Genomic DNA, 18,602 nt, shown 5'->3' with positions numbered 1-18,602 from the left:
GGAAGTGCAACTCGAACTTGTTCGGGGCGCGGATCCCGAGAAAGAAAGTCATAACAACCGCACGAGGGAGTTCGCTCGGCGAGCTGGAAGGCCACGCCTCCTCCCGCCTTCCCCCGCAGCCCTGTAGCTGGGGGCAGAGCTCAGGTAGGACCTCTGTTTGTGGGGTTGTGAGCTCCCGGGGCAGGCCCGGGCCGCAATCAGAGTAGCGGGCTGGCTTGGTCTGTCTCGGTTGGGGGTTGCTGGCCCCAGGGTCGGATGCTTCCCGGACCTACGCTGCGTTTTCCTGCGGACACCTCTGCTCAATATACTGGACTTCGCAGATGGGCAGTTTCCACCTGCCATTTCCACTTCCGTGGCGGGGCAGGACACGTGTGTCCTAAATGACTTTCCTTACACCTGGACATTGGGGATGCCGGCAGCCCTAGAGACTCTGTAGAGTAATTGGCCCTCTTGCGCTTTCTCAGGAGGGGAGGTATTGCAGTTCTCTGGTTAAAGATTTTTTTTTTCCTTCAAAAATTATCATCAAAGCCAACGCTTTACTAAAAGTCATTTACTACAGACAAAAGGTTTAAGTGCAGTCATAAAATGTTCTCAAAAGTTGCAAAGTGCATGGACGCTGGTGACACATTTAAGTGGGATGGATTCTTAGTTGAATATTTTTGACTTGAATATAAAGTTAGGAGCATTTTGGAAGCAGTCTTTCCTCTCCTTCATCCACAGATTTAACATATTCTTCCAGTGCTCCACAGTGTGTATGTGCTGGGCCAAGTAATTAGTTACTTAATTTTTGGCTACCTTTATTGACAACCAACTTTGTTGCACTTGTCCATTTCCCCAAATCCTCTGAAAAGTTGTAAAGGAAAAATACTGTGGTTTTCAAACTACCAAGTTCATTGTAACTTTTATCAAAATACGTGCACTGTGATGTTTGTTACACACAGCCATTCTCGGCGGTGCAGATAGACTCTTAAGAAGCTACACCATCGTCTCTCGAGACGGACGGCTGCCGACGACGAGTATCTTTTTGTCTTAAAGCATATTAGAAGTAAATTCTTTATCCTTGTTCTTTATCCAGCATTGCCAGGGACAACTATACTGTATTCATTTAGTGTATTTAGAGACTGAGTCAGAGAGAACGGTTTCAAGTGCTTAATTAAGGACTTACTGTCACTGCTGGTACCAGGCTTCTGTCTGACTTTTAAACTAGGTGTTCCTTCCACTTCACCAGTGAAGCCTAAACAGGGATGCTCTGGATGACTTTGAGGCAGTGGCTGTTGTGAGGCTGGTAGATGGTACCAAGGCCAAGAGGGAAATATGTGAATCTGTGAATATCCATCTGTTCATTTAACAAGTATTTATTGGCTACTAATATGCCAGGTAGTGTTCTAGGTTCTGGGAGTACAATAGTGACCAATAAAGTCCTCCTTGTGCTCCTGCAGTTTACATTGTAGTAGATGAAGAAAGAAAAAAAATACATATCTATATGAATGATAAGAGCAATGAAGAAAAATAAAGCTTATTTAGGGTAGAGAGAATGATGGAGGATGCTGTTTTAGATACATATGGTGGTTAGGCTCAGCTTCTCTGATAAAGGGACATGTATTTGAGTAGAGATCTGAATGAAACGAGTGAGTGGGGGACAGGTGTTTTAGGCTACCAAAAGGCTCTGAGGCAAGTGTATGTTTGCTATATCTTGGAGTAGCAAGGATGTAGGCATGGAGGCATTAGGGTTTAAAAATCTTAAGAACAAATATTTATTCGGTGATTTGTTGTGTGCATGAGGGATCTTATTTATTCACAGCCGATTTTTCTCAGATTTCCCAAGCAGACCTCAATCAAGATAATATGATGTTCTTAGATATGTAGCAACTTTCTGTGCTCTACATTAGCGCTAACAAAGTTAATTACCATTTACTCACTTGTACATAACTTGTGCTGTTTTAAAGTCCGAGTGGGTTTGCACAGTAGTCATGGATAACTAAGTAGCAAGTGCTTCTCTCCTCCATGTCAACTTTACCTTTCATTCACTTTTTTATTGTGGTAAAATATACATTTACCATTGTAACTATTTTAATTGTACATTTCAGTGGCATTAAGTACATTCACGCTGATATACAACAATCACTATTATGTCTTAACTTTACATTTTCCTCAACTAAAAATCCATACCCTTTAAACATGAATACTTACCATCCCTCCCTTCCCTGCAACTCCAGCAACTACCAGTCTACTTTTTGTCTCTGTGAATTTTCTGTCTCTGCTCTAGGTACTTTATATAAGTGGAATCATACAATATTTGTCCTTTTGTGACCAGCTTATTTTACTTAGCACAGTGCTTTCAGGGTTCATTCATGTTGTAGCAGGTGTTAAAATATCCTTAGGCTGAATAATTGTCCATTTTGTATATATTTCACATTTTGTTTATCCATTCATTTGTCCATGCTTGTGTTCCTCCCACCTTTTGGTTACCTGTTTCAGGCTGCTGTGAACATGGGTGTACAAATCTGTTTGAGGCTCTGATTTCATTTCTTTTGGATATATACCCAGAAGTGCAATTACTAGATCATATGGTGATTCCAAGTTTGTTTGTTTGTTTTTTTAATTTCCTTACTATTATCCACAGTGGCTACATTATTTTACATTTCCACCAGCAATACACAGAGGTTTTAATTTCTCCCCTCTGCCTTAATACTTTACATCCTCGCCAAACAAGTTTTCTGGTTTTTTGTTTTTGTTTTTTGATAGTAGCCATCCTAATGGATGTGAAGTAGTAGCTCCTGTGCTTTTGGTTTGCAATTCTGTAATAAGTGATGTTAAGCATCTTCTCATATGCTTTGGAGATATATGTATGTCTTTTTTGGAGTACTATCCATTTGTTTTGTTAAGATCTGATTTTAATATAACTTCTTGAAGATTTTTTTTTTTTTTGATAAGTCTTTTAAGGGTTAAAGATGGCAGTCCCTATGTCTTCTGTTGCTTTTTTAACCTTGAAATACTATACTTGTAAAAACTTCAATATCTAGACCAAGTATCTGCAGTAACTCCAGACTTTGAAATAAAAGAAACTATAGCATCTTTTAGAACAATGAATGAAATTTTGAGCATTAGATTGTGATGAAAACAGTTCAGAAAAGCCAAAGATCATCCTGACATGCTTTGATTTTTTTTTTTTCTTTTTAAATAGAAGGAAAGGAGTGTATTGATTGGCTGACTGTGCCTGTGAAGTAGATCTCTTTTGTCTGGTAGCTGAGAAGAGCAGGAAACAGGAGAGACAAAAGTAATAAAGAAACAGAAAAGAAGTGCTGGATAGCAGCATAGCATTTGGAGGTGGCTAGATGGATAGTGGCAAAGATGAGTAATAGTAACGGGTGATAAGCACCAGAACTGACAGCAGAGGTGAGGGGACCCAACAACAAAGTGACAGAATAACATAGCTCCACAGATTGGAATGAAGTGGGGAACAGGGCAAGAGAGTGCAAATCTCTGGCTACATCTCAGCATGTGGTTCTGAAGTCAGTCACTTGAGTAATTCAGTAAGACCGACTGTGCATCAAGTAATGTATGTTGATCCATCTGGTTCAACATTGAGTGTTTGGAAGGTGTACCGGCTATACAGTCTTATTGCAAGTTTTTCAGGCCATGCATCACGTAATTTTCTATTCGCAGTGTAGTGAGGTTTAATTGAGTAATTCAATGAGTAATTGTCTCATTTAACATTGTTCAGCATTGTGAAAAAATATTTTAGATTATTTATTAAGATGGAAAGGGATTTTTTAATTCAGAATGGCCAATGGTCCATTAGTTATAGGTCATTGAATGGTATACTATCATCATCTTAATTCTTGGGTTTCTATTAACTATTTAAGTTGTAAAGCTCATTTAAGTTGATATTGTGCTTTAATGAATGAAAAATTGTGTCACAATTTTGCTTATCACTCTTTGGCAAATTAAAATGGATTAATTTGCTACTAATGAGGTATCAGATGACTTACTTGCTCAAAGTTTCACTGCTAAGGTAATGACAAGCTAGAGACAGCAGTGCTGTGCTACTTTCTCTGATATTATATTGTTTTCTTTTTTGAGAACAGTTCATTTTTGTGTATAGATACTACAATATAGATAATTTTTGCCGTAGAGAAAAATATCATGACAACAGATCATTGAAATAAAGCATTTATTGTATGTTTCCATTTCTTTTTTAAACATTTTAAGTATTTATTTACTTTTAGACAGAGGGGAAGGGAGGAAGAGAAACATCAGTGTGAGAGAGAAACATTGATAGGTTGCCTCTCCCACACACCCCAACCAGGGACCAAACCTGCAACCTAGGCATGTGCCTGACTGGAAATCAAACCAGGGACCCTTCGATTTGCAGGATGGCGCCCAACCAACTGAGCCACACTGGTCTGGGCTGTTTCCATTTCTTTATAGTACATTGGGTATTTATTTTAATCAAAGTCTAGGTTTATAATTACTTGGGGTTGATTTTCTCAGAGGTTAGAGAGGTACTAGTCAGACTAATATTGTGGATTTGGGCCCTTGTAATGTCTTTAATAGCTTATTGAATGATCACAGTTTGTACCCAATGGTGTAACTACTAAAGGCTGTTGGACATGGGTAGTATTCCTATCTGCTGTTAATCATAGTGCCATCTGCCATCATATGTGATCTTGTTACAGAACGCCTGGGCTACTCCAGTTGAACACAAACCCACGGGCTCTTTAGTTAGGGGCCCGATTGCCCGCCGCCAAAATTATAACTCTCAATACCAGAGTTTAGTGAAAAGAAAAAGAATTGTTTATTTAACAGTTATATAGATTTAGTTATTTGCGGATTTCTGTTGTTAAGTCTTACGTTCTTTAAAACACCCACAAACACATATCCTTGCCTCCCCCCCTTCCAAACCAGGCTAGTTTTAGGAAAGTTAGAGAAACCGTTTCCCTACTTTCCAAACACAGTTCAGCTTTACCAGCAGCTGCCAATCATTCAGTCCTGATTGGGGAGGTCCTTTCTGTGCTGTGGTGCCCTCCAGCTCTCAATGCAGAACCGCTTGGATTCTCAGCCTCCTTGCAAACTGCCTTCTTCCTGCAAACCGAATGGATCTGCTCTCCTTCTCAAAACCGCATGGCGAGAGCCTCTTAAAGCAGCCTGGAGGCTCCTTTTCCAAGCCACACGGAGAAGGCCCCTTCACCAAGCCACATGGAGGGAGCACACGAGAGAGCGAGAGAGCGAGAGCGCGAGCCAGAGCGAGAGAGAGCCAGAGAGAGAGAGCCCGAGAGCTAGAGTGAGAGCCCGAGTCAGAGCGCCAGAGCGAGAGCGCGAGCCAGAGAGCGAGAGTCCCAGAGTGAGAGCACGAGCGAGAGCCAGAGAGAGTCTGAGCGCCAGAGGCAGAGTGAGAGCGAGAGTCTGAGCTAAAATGTCCGCAGCTGCTTATATATCCCTGACGCAGTGGGCGTTGCAAACAGTTCTGACCATTCACAGACCCTTACGTAGGCTCTGTGTGCTTTCCATACGGTCCCCTGGTTCAAGACTCCTCCCATCTGCCTGAGGCTTTGGATGCATTAAAGTCATTTGCATAAGAAAGACAGTAGTCACCAGCCTCAGGCATGCGGAAGCATTTGAAAAGCTGCTTACTTCTCCCCATCCCCCAGCAGCAAACTGGGGATTTTTGGACTCCCCTGTTTCTGTAACACCTAAGGCGGTTTGACCTTGTAGTCAACACCGGCAACTCCTGCGGCGCACCTGAAGCCAAGCTGTATTGACTCGTCTTTCCCTTGGACCCTTCAGCTGCGAAGAGAGGGGGGGGTCTGCTGCATGGGCAACAGCAGACCCTCCATATCACCCTGCCCAGGCTCTGTAGCTTCAGCTTCACTGGAGAGGACACTCCAGCGTCATCGCAAGATGTCGATTCAACACGGGAGGAGACAGATACCGTGTCACTCCCGAGTCGGACTGCACAGCCATTCTCGGCGGTGCAGATAGACTCTTAAGAAGCTACACCATCGTCTCTCTAGACGGACGGCTGCCGATAATACTTATATATACTATATAAATGATTCTGGTGCTAACTCCAGAAGTTTGGAAATTAATTAATCAGATTGATCCATTTGGCTTAACATCCGCTAATGTAGTTGGAGTACTTATCTTAAATGGTCATATCCAGGAATTGTTGGGGGAACGGGTAGAAAGGATCAGTCAAGAACACTGAGGTAGTTCAGGTAGAAAAGAAAGAAAAGAAAGGAGGTCTGTCACTAGGGATGAGATAAACAGGGATAGGACTCTGGTCTCAAAACAGATGGGGAGAGAGGGGATAAACAGGCAAAAGCCCAAGATGTAAATGAGTTGAAATAGAAGGGAAGGAAAACAGGGCAAGATTAGTTAGGGTCTCAGTCATTAGAATCAGTAAAAGATGGGTACCTAGTCATAAGGCAGTCTGGACCCCACACTTGAGGATCTTACTTGCTGGTTGACATGCTTGCTATAAAGGTAAGACTTTAGCAAAATATTTTGTGTTAGAACACATATGATAGAAGTATGTATCGGATGCTATAGGAGAGGAACACTGCCTTGCCTGGGGTTTTAGAAAGGCTTTCTTGAGAAGATGATGCCTAAATTGAGAAGTTAAGAATCAGTCAGTTAAATGTAAAATGGTAACCATCTTAGACAAAAGAAATAACTATCAGTAGTCTGATGTTTGCAAAAACAAAAAGGAATTTGCAAGTACTAGAGCAGGAAGTTTGATTGTATTGAGAGATGGATTTGGAGGAAGAGATAGAGGCCACATCATTGGGGGGCAGGGCGTAAGATGTGAGGACAAGGCTTGTGGAGTTTGCTCTGGAGCTTAGACTTGCCTCTCTAGGCTGTAGGAAGTACTGGATGGTTTCTCTTGTCTCCTGTGTAAAGAGTTTAACCTTGCTCAAAAATAGGCGTATCCTTTGTCTTCAGCTTCTAGGGGTAATCATCTCTAGCATCATTGTTTACCTCGGGGCCATAGGTCATACTGTACAAAGTCATTTAATATGGGGGCTAGCAATTCCCCTGTAGTCAGGATGGGGGCTGCTTATCCAAGAAAGACTTAACTATATGACTTAGGGTCAGGGCTTTGGGTCACATGGTATCAACTGATCTGGAAACGGAGATCAACCATGTGGCCAATCATCCCTAGTGGAGCCCGAATAAAGCTCTGAACACTGGGTCTCCAGTTAGCTTTTCTGGTTGGCAATACTCCAAGCGTATTGTCAGATGTAGATGCTGGCAGAGTAATGTGTCCCTGAGTCCATCAGCAGCCCTGTGTGTGGTTCTCTCCTGCTGCCCTGTCTGCTTCTCTATCTCCATGTAATAAACCATAACTGTGAGTATGACTGTTTTCGGTGAGTTCTTTGAGTTTTTACTACTAATAACAGTGATAATAATAAATTATCTAATAATAATTCTAGGGAATTAGTGAACCTGAGGGGACTTTGTGCATCCTCCAGACTTGCAGTTGGTGTTAGAAGCAAGCTCTGCCCTCTAACTCTGTAGTTGTCCACAAACTTTCACATTGCCTTTCTCTGTTATGTTCTTTGATAAGGGACAAAAATGGCCTTAGAATTGGAAAGCAGGACCAAATAAACTGATGCTGTTGAAGTAACCTATCTTCTAAGATTAGAGGATATTTGGGAAAGTATCAAGAATATTAAAACACAAATGTCTCTGAACATAATAAAATCCTGATAGTTTCCTTTCTAATTGCTGTAGACTGAATTGTACCCCCTCCTCTTCATATGTTGAAGCCCTAATCCCCAAGAAAGTAATTACAGTTAAATGAACTCATAGGGTGGGACCCCGATCTGATAGTATGTGTTCTTATAAGAAGAGACACTAGAAATTTTCCAGGTTTGCTCTCTCCACCTACTGAGGACATAGCACAAGGTGGCTGTCTATAAGCCAAGTAGAGACTTCTTCACCAGAAACCAACCCTGCCAGGCCTTGCTCTGGAATTTCTAGCCTCCAGAACTGTGAGAAAATAAATTATGTTGCTTAAGCCACTGAGTCTCTGGTATCTTGTTATGACAGCCTGAGCAGACTAATATACCAGTTAATGGCTGATCTATTCTTTTTCTTAAGAAATCAATGATTGTATTGCTTGTGCTCTAGTAATGTTTAGAGTTTAATGAACTTAGTTTCCTATACACACATTTTAAAGTTGAATCATCTGAAATTGTTCAAAAACTTGAAAGAAGAAATTAATGAAGAATTTTAGATATATACCATCTTAAAGTGAGGGAAAAAAGAAAGTACGTGAAAATTAGAAGAAAGGAAGAAGAAAAATAGAATGAGAGATGATAGAAAAATAATATATTGTGTTACGCTTTAAAAAGATCCAATCTAATTTTTTCTCTACATTTTGAACATAGTTCAATTGAGGAATTTTGCCTTCTAACAAGGTTTGTCACAGATTTCTTTTAAAGATTATTTTTCTAGACCTGTCTTTGGAGAATGGGTGGGAAGTAAGTAACCGATATCTCACCTGAATAGCTTGTGCTTTATAAGCTGCTATTGGTTTATGCTGACAGCAGTCTTTTTTTTTTCCCCCCAATAGTGTATTTTTGTATGCCTTTTGTAAAGTGGTGGTATTTTTGTATGAGAAAAAATCTCTTGGGCAATTAAAAAGAAGTCCTTTAAACCATTAAAAAATGGATATACTCGGCTTATCAGGAACGTAACATACTACATTTAGGTTTACCTAGGACTTTGAGAGTGAGTAGAGAGGTTTCAGGTAGATATGAAAAGCAAAGCAGATTTTAATAGAACTCAAATAAAATTAATAGATATGTATTCATCCATATTTTGTGTGTGTTCCCACTATTTCTTAGCATGGTGGAAGCGTTTTGGTGGGCTTTTTTTTCCCCCCTTAGTAAATAACAGTGAAAAATCTAGGAGAGAATATAGGACCTTTCAAGTTTAGAGAAACTAAGTATAATATATGAATTATAAGCAGTAAGTTTTTACTTATGGATATTGAAATGGTATAACATTTTAGAAATTTACCAGTAAGATGTCAAAAAATATGGAATAGAGGAAAATGACACAAAAATAGCACTTGGAATTATGTGTTTGCAAGGAATATAATTATAAACATTGACATTAGAATTAGTTGTAGATAGTAATGATATGTCGGGAACCATGTTTTCCAAATGTAGATGTGGCATAGGGAGATATATTATAAGTTGTAAATGACAAAGTTTCAAGCACATGGATATATTAGATGGTAAATGCTTGTGAGCAGAGGGAAATATTAATATATTGTAAAATTTTATTACTATTTTAAATGCCAACTAGTTTGAAGAAGTGTGAATTACCTGTGCCAATATAGGAGAGTCATGGTTTGACCATTCCAAAAATGGGAGCAATCGTGTATGCTTGATTTTGGAAAGTTCTTTTGACCTGATTCCACTTTCTGGGCAATTATTATTATTATTCTGGGATCACTGCAGTCTTGTTTTTATTATTATTGGTATATTTCTTTTTGCCCTGGATGTTGCTGAACTGTATGGGAGAATACTAGATAATTATGCCCCTATAATACTACACAAAGCATATTTGGAAATTGGAGGTCCCCAGGCTAAATGGACCTACATAATCTTAAATGTTTTAAATTGGTTTCCAGCTAATTTATGTAAAAATCTAGGTTTTTGGTTCTTCCTGAAAAATATGAACTTCTAGCATCGCGGTTCTCACCTGTGGGTCGCGACCCCTTTGGGGGTCTAACGACCCTTTCACAGGGGTCGCCTAAGACCATCGGACAACACATATATAATTATATATTGTTTTTGTGATTAATCACTATGCTTTAGTTATGGTTGGGGGTCACCGCAACATGCGGAACTGTATTAAAGGGTCGCGCATTAGGAAGGTTGAGAACCACTGCTCTAGCACATTGGACCTTCTTCATTCTATGAAGCAGCAGTGAGGCAAATAGCAGTTCCCCCGAAGTGAGCCATGTGTTTTCCAGTTTGTTGCAGTCTTCACACTCACACCGGGTAAGCTTGACTTTAGAGGGCCTCCGTGCTTGCATTGCTATATTAATTTTCTGGTGCCTGTAGACATGTGAATTTTTGATTTTTGCATTATACATGCTTTAACATGGATGCTGCTTGTTTTTGCCTTTCTGTAGTTATACTGCACCCCTTTTTTCATCCCAGATACCTACAGTGATTGGGGTATAGCATTCAGTGTAGACTCCCTCTATGAGTCCACTCTCCCCATGCTGTAAATTAATTTTTTGAAGAAACTTATTGTGCTCCAATGACCTCCCTTAAGCAGTCAAAGTGGTGGTAGGATCTTTTCTGTAGGTTGATTCTTGCCTGAATTTTAAATGGAGTGCCTTCTGGGATTCAGTAAAGTTGATTTCATTGGAGACCATTTTGTACCTCTTTGTTCTAGCATCAAAGCATTTTTATCTATATCCTGTGTTTTAGGGTCTTTTCTTACCTTTTTCTAGGTGACTAATGTGATAAATTAGTTTATGCTAATGTATTTGACAGATAATTGTGATTAGAGCATTATTGTTTATAAATATTATTTTGCAAGTGTGAGTGATTGTGATGGTGAAAATTTTATCTGCATTAGGAATACAAGTACTTTTAAGAAAGTAGACATTTCATTGTTATTAAAAACAAACTACTCTTAAGACCCTGCCCTGATAGCTATGTTGGTTGGAGTGTTGTCCCAGTGCACCAGACACTGGATTGAAGGTTCTGTCCCTGGTCAGGGCAGATACAAATCAACCAAGGAATGCAAGGAATTTATGTTTCTCTTCCCTACTCTTTCTCTCTCTCTCTCTCTCTTTCCCTCTCTCTTTCTCTCCCTCCCCCCTCCCTCTCTTTCCCTGTCTCTCTTCATCTCTCTCTCTCTAAAATAAAAACATTAAAAAAAAACTAAAACAAACTTTATTACTATGAATATTCTTATCAATAAGAAATGTATAATTATTTTTATCCAAATAAAAATGGTGTTGGTGATTTTAACTGTTCTAATTTTTAAAAATAAATAATAAAGTCTCTTTCTCTCAATGAATAAAAACTTTCAGGAAGATCAATTCTTATACTGAAAATACTGAATTATATAAGCTTATTTTCCACTACTTTTTAAGTCCAAAGACAGTAAAAGAAAGCATTCCTGATTTGGTAGGTCCAAAGGAAGTTCTTGACTCACATAAAAAGTAAATTATTGCTGAACTGGAAAATCAGTAAGCAATTCAGTGATGATGAGAATGAATGAATCTGGGAGCTTACGTGATGCCCCCTAGTTCACTGCAGATTTAAATATATATTGTCTATTGCTGTGTAACAAATTATGCCAGAATTTAGCAGTTTGAAATGAAAGACATTTATTGTCTAACACAGTCTCTTAGGTTCAGAAATTATGGGACAGGTTAGCTGGGGAGTTCTGGTCCAGGATCTCTCAGGGGCTTGTAGTTACAGTGTCATCCAGGGCTATCTTCATCTGTAGTTTGATGGGTCTGGGGGATCCACTTTCAAGCTTGCTCTTGAGGCTGTTGGCAGGAAGCTTCACTCACTACATAGGCCTCTCCATAAGGCTGTTCACAACATGGTTTCCCTAGAGTGGTGATCTGAGAAAGTAAGAGAGCACCCAGGATGGAAGCCACAGTCTTTTATAACGTAGTATCAGAGGTGCGATACTATCACTTCTCCTGTTTAGTATTGGTAGTACAGATGAACTTTGGTACAGTGTGGGAGGAGAGAGACTCCATGAATACATGAATAACAGGAGGTGGAAAGCTAGCTGCCACAATCTACCCCCTAACCCCCAAATGATTTATGTCCTTCCCACACGCAGAATACACACCTGCTTCTCAAGGCCCTCAAATGTCTCATCCTGTTGCTATATCATCTCAAAGTCTAGAATCTCATCTCTAAGTCAGGTCCAGGTGGAGATGGGCTTTTTTGGGTGTAGCCCCTTAAACACAGCTCCTTGGGTGCAGTTTCCTCCACCTGCCTCTCTTCACCCCCAACATCCAAACATGCAACTTAACTGTGGTGGGACAGACATAGGATAACTGCTAGAGCTATCCTTGTTCCGAAAGGGAAAAAAATGGGAGATACAAAGGTGTCACTGGTTCATCGCAATTCTGAGATCCAGTTGGGCAAATGTTGGAAGTTTCTTGATTAGGTCTGAAGCCTGGGAATATTCATAGTTCTTAGCTTTGCCTTCTGCACTCTTGGTAGCAGGTATTTGCAGGTTACTGGTTTTCTCAGCCTGCTTCCTTCCAGTAGAATGTTGGGGTCCAAAGGTCTCTCTTTATTTAAAATATATTAATCCTTTCAAATATTAAGTATAAAAATATATTGATATTTTATCAGTCTTGCGGAGGTTCTGTGAATTCCATTGAGAAACATTCTTTTAGACAAAAGCCACACCTACACATTTTTTTTGATAAATCCTTGCATATTTCGGGCTCCTGCTCAGAAGGCCAAGGGACAATGCCCTCAAGCTTCCTAGACCTTTTATTATTTGAGAAGATCTTTAGAGGGCCTTTTGTCTAACTGACTAGTATTCTGAGGCACCACCTTTGGTATTTTTGAAGTTTTAGCGAAAGATTTTTTTAATCATACCCTCAGCTTCATCTTTGAACCATGTTTTCCCGGAAATACCCTGGATCAGATCTTTGCTCAGAAGCCATTTCTTAATTTTAGCATCATTTAACTTCTGGAGAGGAATTTTTAAAAGGTTTTATTTTTAAATCAGTTCTAGGTTCAGAGCAAAATTGAGTAGAAAGTGCAGAGAGTTCCCATACCTGTTCTGCCTCCATACTTGCACAGGCTCCTCAACTATCAACATCCCACCTCAGGGGGTGGTATAGCTGTTATCATTGATTAACCTACATTGCCATATCATTATCATCTGAAGTCTGTAGTTTACATTAGGGCTTTGTCTTAGTGTAGTACATTCTGTGGCTTTGAGAAAATGTATAGTGACATGTATCTATCATCAAAGTATTGTACAGAATAGTTTCACTGCCCTAAAATAGTTTTACTGTCTGTTCATCCCTCCTTCTTCCCTATTCACCCCACAACGACTGATCTTTTTTACTGTCTCAATAGTTTTGCCTTTTCCAGAATATCACATAATTAGAATCATATAGTATGTAGCTTTTTCAGATTGGTTTCTTTTGCTTAGTAATACATATTTGTTTCCTCCCTGTCTTTTCATGGCTTGAAAGCTCTTTTTTTTAGTGCTGAGTAATATTCCATTGTGTGGATATATGTACCACTTGATTTATTCATTCACCTACTGAAGGACATCTTGGCTGTTTCTAAGCTTGGCATTAATGAATAAAGCTGCTGTAAACATCTGTGTTCAGGTTTTTGCAAGTTTTCAACTGATTGGGGTAAATACCAAGGAGTGTGATTCCTGGATTATATGGTGAGCGTGTGTTCAATTCTGTAAGAAACTGCCAAATTGTTTTCCAACATGATTGTACCATTTTTAGCATTTGGTGACCAGTGTTTAGGATTTTGGCCATTTTAAGAGGTGCATAGTGGTATCTCATTGTTTCAGTTTATAATTTTCTAATGACATATGTCGAGCACCTTTTCATAATCTTATTTGCCATTTGCATATATTCTTTGGTGCAGTGTCTATTCAGGTCTTTTGCCCATTTTTTAAATTGAGTTGTTTTCTTACTGTTGAGTTTTTAAGGTTTTTTGGTATATTTTCAATAAGATATCTTTATCAGATATGTCTTTTGCAAATAGTCTGTGGCTTGTATTTTCATTCTCTAGACAGTATTTTTCATAAAGCAAATCCTCTTTTTTTAAAGAGTCCTTTCACTATTTTCTCTCTTGCTTCTCACATTTCCATATAAGCGTCAGGAAGAACCTGGTGGCACATTCAACACTGGTTGGAAATCTCCTTAGCAAGATCAGCCACTTCATTAGATACATTTTCTACTTTCCTATAACTCCTCAGGACACTGCTACTAGTGTTTCTGCCACTGTATAACAAGAATCCCCCCTCCCACCCCCTTTCTTGTTTCCAATAACATTTACGTTGCTTTCTTGGAAATTCTCACCCACAGCCTTATCAAAAACCGTGGGATTGTATTGACAGGTTCTTCAGGGTGCTTCAGGCTTTCTCCGACACTCTTCTCAGAGCCCCCTGCCTGGTTCTAAAGCCACTCTCACATTTTAGTTTTGTGGTATAGCAACACTCTGCTTCCAGGTACCAAAATTTGTATCTATTGATGCCCTACAAGAAACCCTTCTGTCCTACAGTTGCAGTACTAAGGTTTCTGTAAGACGAAACATATGGGTCACTGACTCACAGCAAAATTTTAATTTGCAACCTTGAAGGAAAGAGTGGGACTTTAACAATTGGGGTGGGTACGTATGGACAGATCCTGATGAAGCTAGGAACCTTGGATCTCTCAATTTTGTTGAACCTCTTTTGCCAGTAGGAGCAGTCCTTTTACTCCTTCCCAGGAAGCCTGTATTTAAAATATAAACTTACAGTATTTTAGAAACATATCTTTGATATTTTAATTGTTAAATTTTTCTTTACACACAAATGTCTGAATTATATTCTTTTCATATCTGTTGTTGCTGATTATTTTTCAAATTTGTTTTCTTAATTTAGGTGTTCCCTATTTGGTTGAATCCTTGTCAGATGAATTTCTGTGCTCCTATAGTGAATTTTTCAGAGTTTACACTTGCTTTTCCTTTGAATAGTTCTTATTCAGAACTGACTGACAGTTTTGTTGGCTCACTGACTAGTAGAATTCTTGGGTTTAAGAAGTCAACTCCAAAATATTGATTATGTAAGGAACCATTTTAAAATGGAAGGGTGTTTCCACTTTTTGTATTGTTTCAGCACTTCATACAAGCCTGATGTCTATTGTACAGTGTATAACCACTATTAAAATAGAAACTGGAATTGTGAGTGCTCATCTCTATGCCCTTCCAGTGTATAATTTTATGTTCTGAACCTTTAAACTTGCATTAAGTAATATTCCTGTACTCAGTGATCTTTAGAAGGGTCAGCATTTGGAGGCTTGCAGCTTCCTTTGGGAAGCTTGTTAGTGTATGTGTGTGTGTGTGTAAAATCAGGTTTACATCAACAAGTATTGAAGTATGTGAATATTTTCATTAAAAACTAAATAAAACCCATCAATGACATTAAGAGTAATACCACAAGTTCATAGAAGTTCTACCAATTTATTTTTAGATTGCAGGTAGTAACTTGGGGACTAAATAGTACCTGAGGTCTTACATAAAAAGTTTTGTGGCCCTGACCTGGTAGCTCAGTTGTTTAGAGCATCGTCGCAATATGCCAGGGTTGCAGGTTTGATCCTGGTCAGGACACATACAAGAATCAACCAATGAATGAGTAAATAAGTGGAACAACAAATTGGTATCTCTCTCTCTTTTCCTCTCCTTTCCTCCCTCCCTCCCTCCTTCCTCCCTCTCTCCCATTCTCTCCTTCTCTCCCTTCCTTTCTCTCTAAAATCAATTAAAAAATAAAAAATTAATAAATCTTTAAAAATTTTTGTGGGTAATATTTCAAATGAACACAAGATAGGTTTATTTAAAATAGAGTTTAGGCCTTTAAGTATACACTTAGACTAAGCATTTGGGCTTATTCTTTGTTAGTTCAGGAACTTTATAATTTTCTCACTGCTAATTTGTGTACCAATAAAGGATGGTTGAATCAACATCTGTTTTTCAGTGAAAGGAAATTTAACACTTATGCAGAAAAAGTAGTATTTTCAGCATTTGTCATTTAAACAGATAGAAATGAGTTTAACAAAATGTTATGTTCAGACAAAGCACCAGATAAAATGTTTTATGGTTATTTTATTCTCATTCTAACAAGTCCTCTCTCCAGTGGCTGCTGTTGCAGCATTTTCTTTTTTCACCTTATTTTGGGAAAACAAGAAAAGTTATTATTCTTTTTCTCAGAGTTAAAGCCCATTTTTGTGTCATGTTGAAAGACTGGCAAATGATCCTCCTTGGGAAATATGCTTTTGTGACTAGATGAGCTCATCTTTTAGTAGCCAAGGGGGTAGATTATTCTGAATTGAATTCTAAGTTCTCATCTTTCATTTTCAATTCACTGATATCTGACCCTTATGCCAGCATTTAAAATTTTTAATTGCTTGTATATCTTCAAAGGCAGGTTTTACTTATTATATTCCCTAATGGTAGTATATAAAGCAAAGAACAAAAACATAAATGACAGTTGACATTTTCAGAAGTATGTAGTTGTGTTTTAAAATATTTTATTACAAAGTTTTGGGATATTTTTTCATAGTGGTTTTAAAAACATTTATTTACAGTTTGACTTTTTAAATAGCTGATGGCAAAGCTTTTGAGTAAATAAAATTTTATTTAAAATAATAGTTCCATTTTAAAACAGGCGAGGAATCAATTGGGCTTTAATAATACCATATTTTACTGATATGTAATTGTTCTGAAATTTACTCAGTACCAGTTCATCCTTTTTCCTTATATCTTCTTCTTCCACTAGGGCTTATCATCAGCAGGACCCAAAACTTCTGACTGAATAGATGGAACTGGATATTCAGCTTTATGTTTGGAGAGAAATGCCCCAAATAGCAAATTATAAAAGGCAGTGCTACTAAAATTAGTTATAATATTCTTTTTCTTTTAATGTATTTCTTTATTATTTTAAAGAATATATTGGTTATAAAAAGATTAGATACAAACAGGGCCTGTGTATGATTATATGTATATTATATACCAGTTCAAACGTGTCAATTCTATGGAAATTATAAACCATAATTATATAATGAACAACTAAATTCACCACTCAACCCAAGACTCAAAACACTATCAATAACTTGCATTGACCTATGTGTTTCTCCCTGCCTCATGTCCCTCCCACTTTCCCAGAGGTAACCACTATTCTGAATTTTGTGTTTTTCTCATGATTTTTCTTATAGTTTCATTACCTAAATGGTGATACCAATAAATTGTTTTAGTTTAATTTGCTTTTGACTCCATATAAATGGTATTATACTATATGTAGTCTCCTGAGACTTGGTTGTTCATTCAATATTGTTTTTGGAAAACTTATCCATGTTTTTGAGTGCAATTCTGATTCCTTTATTTTCACTGCTATTACTATTCATCTCTGTTAATATACTACGGTGTAACAGTTTATCTTCCCTCCTACAGAGACCAGCCTTTCCCAGATGTGATAGCCAGACTTGAAGATGGCCCCCAGTGATCTTTGCTTCTTATTATGCGCTTGTGTAGACTCCCTCCTATAGTGAATAGGGTTACCCTCTGTGCCTGTAGAATATCTAGGAAGTGATGGTGAGACTTTTGTGGCTTTCCCATTGCTTTCCTGGCTCTATCTGGAGAAAGCCAGAAGCTGTGTCATGGTGAAACTAAAGCAGACCTGTGAAGAAACCCATATGGGGAGGAACTGAGGCTTCTTGCCACATCATCACCAATAATTCATCTGCATGAGTGAACCATCTGTAGCCCCAGTCAAGCCTTCAGATGACTGCAAACCTTGCCAATTTCTCTTGACTACAACCTGATGAACTTGAGCCAGAACCTCCCAGCTGAGCTGCTCCCAAATTTCTAATTCACAGAAATGGAGAGATTATAAATGCTTATTGTTTTTGACAACTGTATTTTGAGGTAACTTGTTATGCAGCTATAAATAATTAATAAACTGTCTTTTTTTATGAAGTGAGCATTTTGTGAACATTTTCATATCTGTCACCAGATGTACATGTACAAGACGATGTAGTGGACCCAGATGTGAGATTAGGTTGAAGATTATGGCAATGTTTAACTGGAGTATTCATGCCAATTTTTTCTTTTATATTTTTATTATATTATATTTTATTTATTTGTTTTTAGAGAAAGGGGAAAGGAGAAAGAGAGGAAGAGAAACATCAATGTATGGTTGCCTCTCACGCCCCCCCAACTGGGGACCTGGTGTGCAACCTAGTCATGTGCCCTGACTGGGAATCAAACTAGCGACACTTGGTTTGCAGGCCGATGTTCAGTCCACTGAGCCACAGCAGCCAGGGCCTGCCAGTTTTTTCAAAGTCATTGTACTAATTTATATTTTGATAAGCAATGTGAGTCAGAATTTCCATTGTACTCCATTCTTTTTAACTTTTGGTATTGTCAGACTCTTTAATTTTTTATAGTTAGGTGAGTGTTAAATAATATTTCATTACAGTAGTATTTCCTGCCCCAATATCAAAACAGTAGTCTCCTATATTTCCTTCCTAAAAAGTGTAACATTTTGATTTCCACACTTATCTCACTCACTACTATACTATATGGAGTGAGATAGGTATTAACTTTAATTCTTTACTATGCAGTTAAGCAGTTGTCCCAGTTATTGAAAAGTCCATCCTTTCCCTCTTGTCTTCTGTGTCACATGAATCTGTTATGTGGATTTGTTCTGGAGTTTCATTCTACTGTATTGTTTGCTTATTCCAATACGAATGACATAGTGTCTTTTTCGTTTTGATTCTAGAAAATCTTGTTTCTTCATTTTTCTTGTTTTGTTGTTAATATTGTTTTAGATGGTCATGTCATCTGCAAATA

At 38.3% G+C, this 18,602-nt stretch overlaps 1 protein-coding gene across 8 annotated transcripts in view; it reads left to right on the top strand.

The window, feature by feature from the left end:
• ARB2A (ARB2 cotranscriptional regulator A) overlaps positions 1-18,602 on the top strand; it is a 460,460-nt gene continuing 441,858 nt past the window's right edge. For 6 of the 8 annotated variants that reach the window (XM_090276486.1, XM_090276488.1, XM_090276490.1 and 3 more), the window contains exons 1-2: positions 82-144; positions 17,202-17,675. The gene's annotated coding sequence lies outside the window, so the exon portion shown is untranslated. Of the gene's footprint in view, positions 145-17,201; positions 17,676-18,602 lie in introns of all 8 variants that reach the window. The other 2 variants (XM_090276494.1, XM_090276487.1) reach the window with 2 other exon arrangements.

Source organism: Furipterus horrens, unplaced genomic scaffold (assembly GCF_987537825.1).
Source record: "Furipterus horrens unplaced genomic scaffold, mFurHor1.1.pri manual_scaffold_5, whole genome shotgun sequence".
In the NCBI taxonomy this organism is placed as follows: domain Eukaryota; kingdom Metazoa; phylum Chordata; class Mammalia; order Chiroptera; family Furipteridae; genus Furipterus; species Furipterus horrens.
This window is presented reverse-complemented; position numbering and strand designations above follow the sequence as displayed.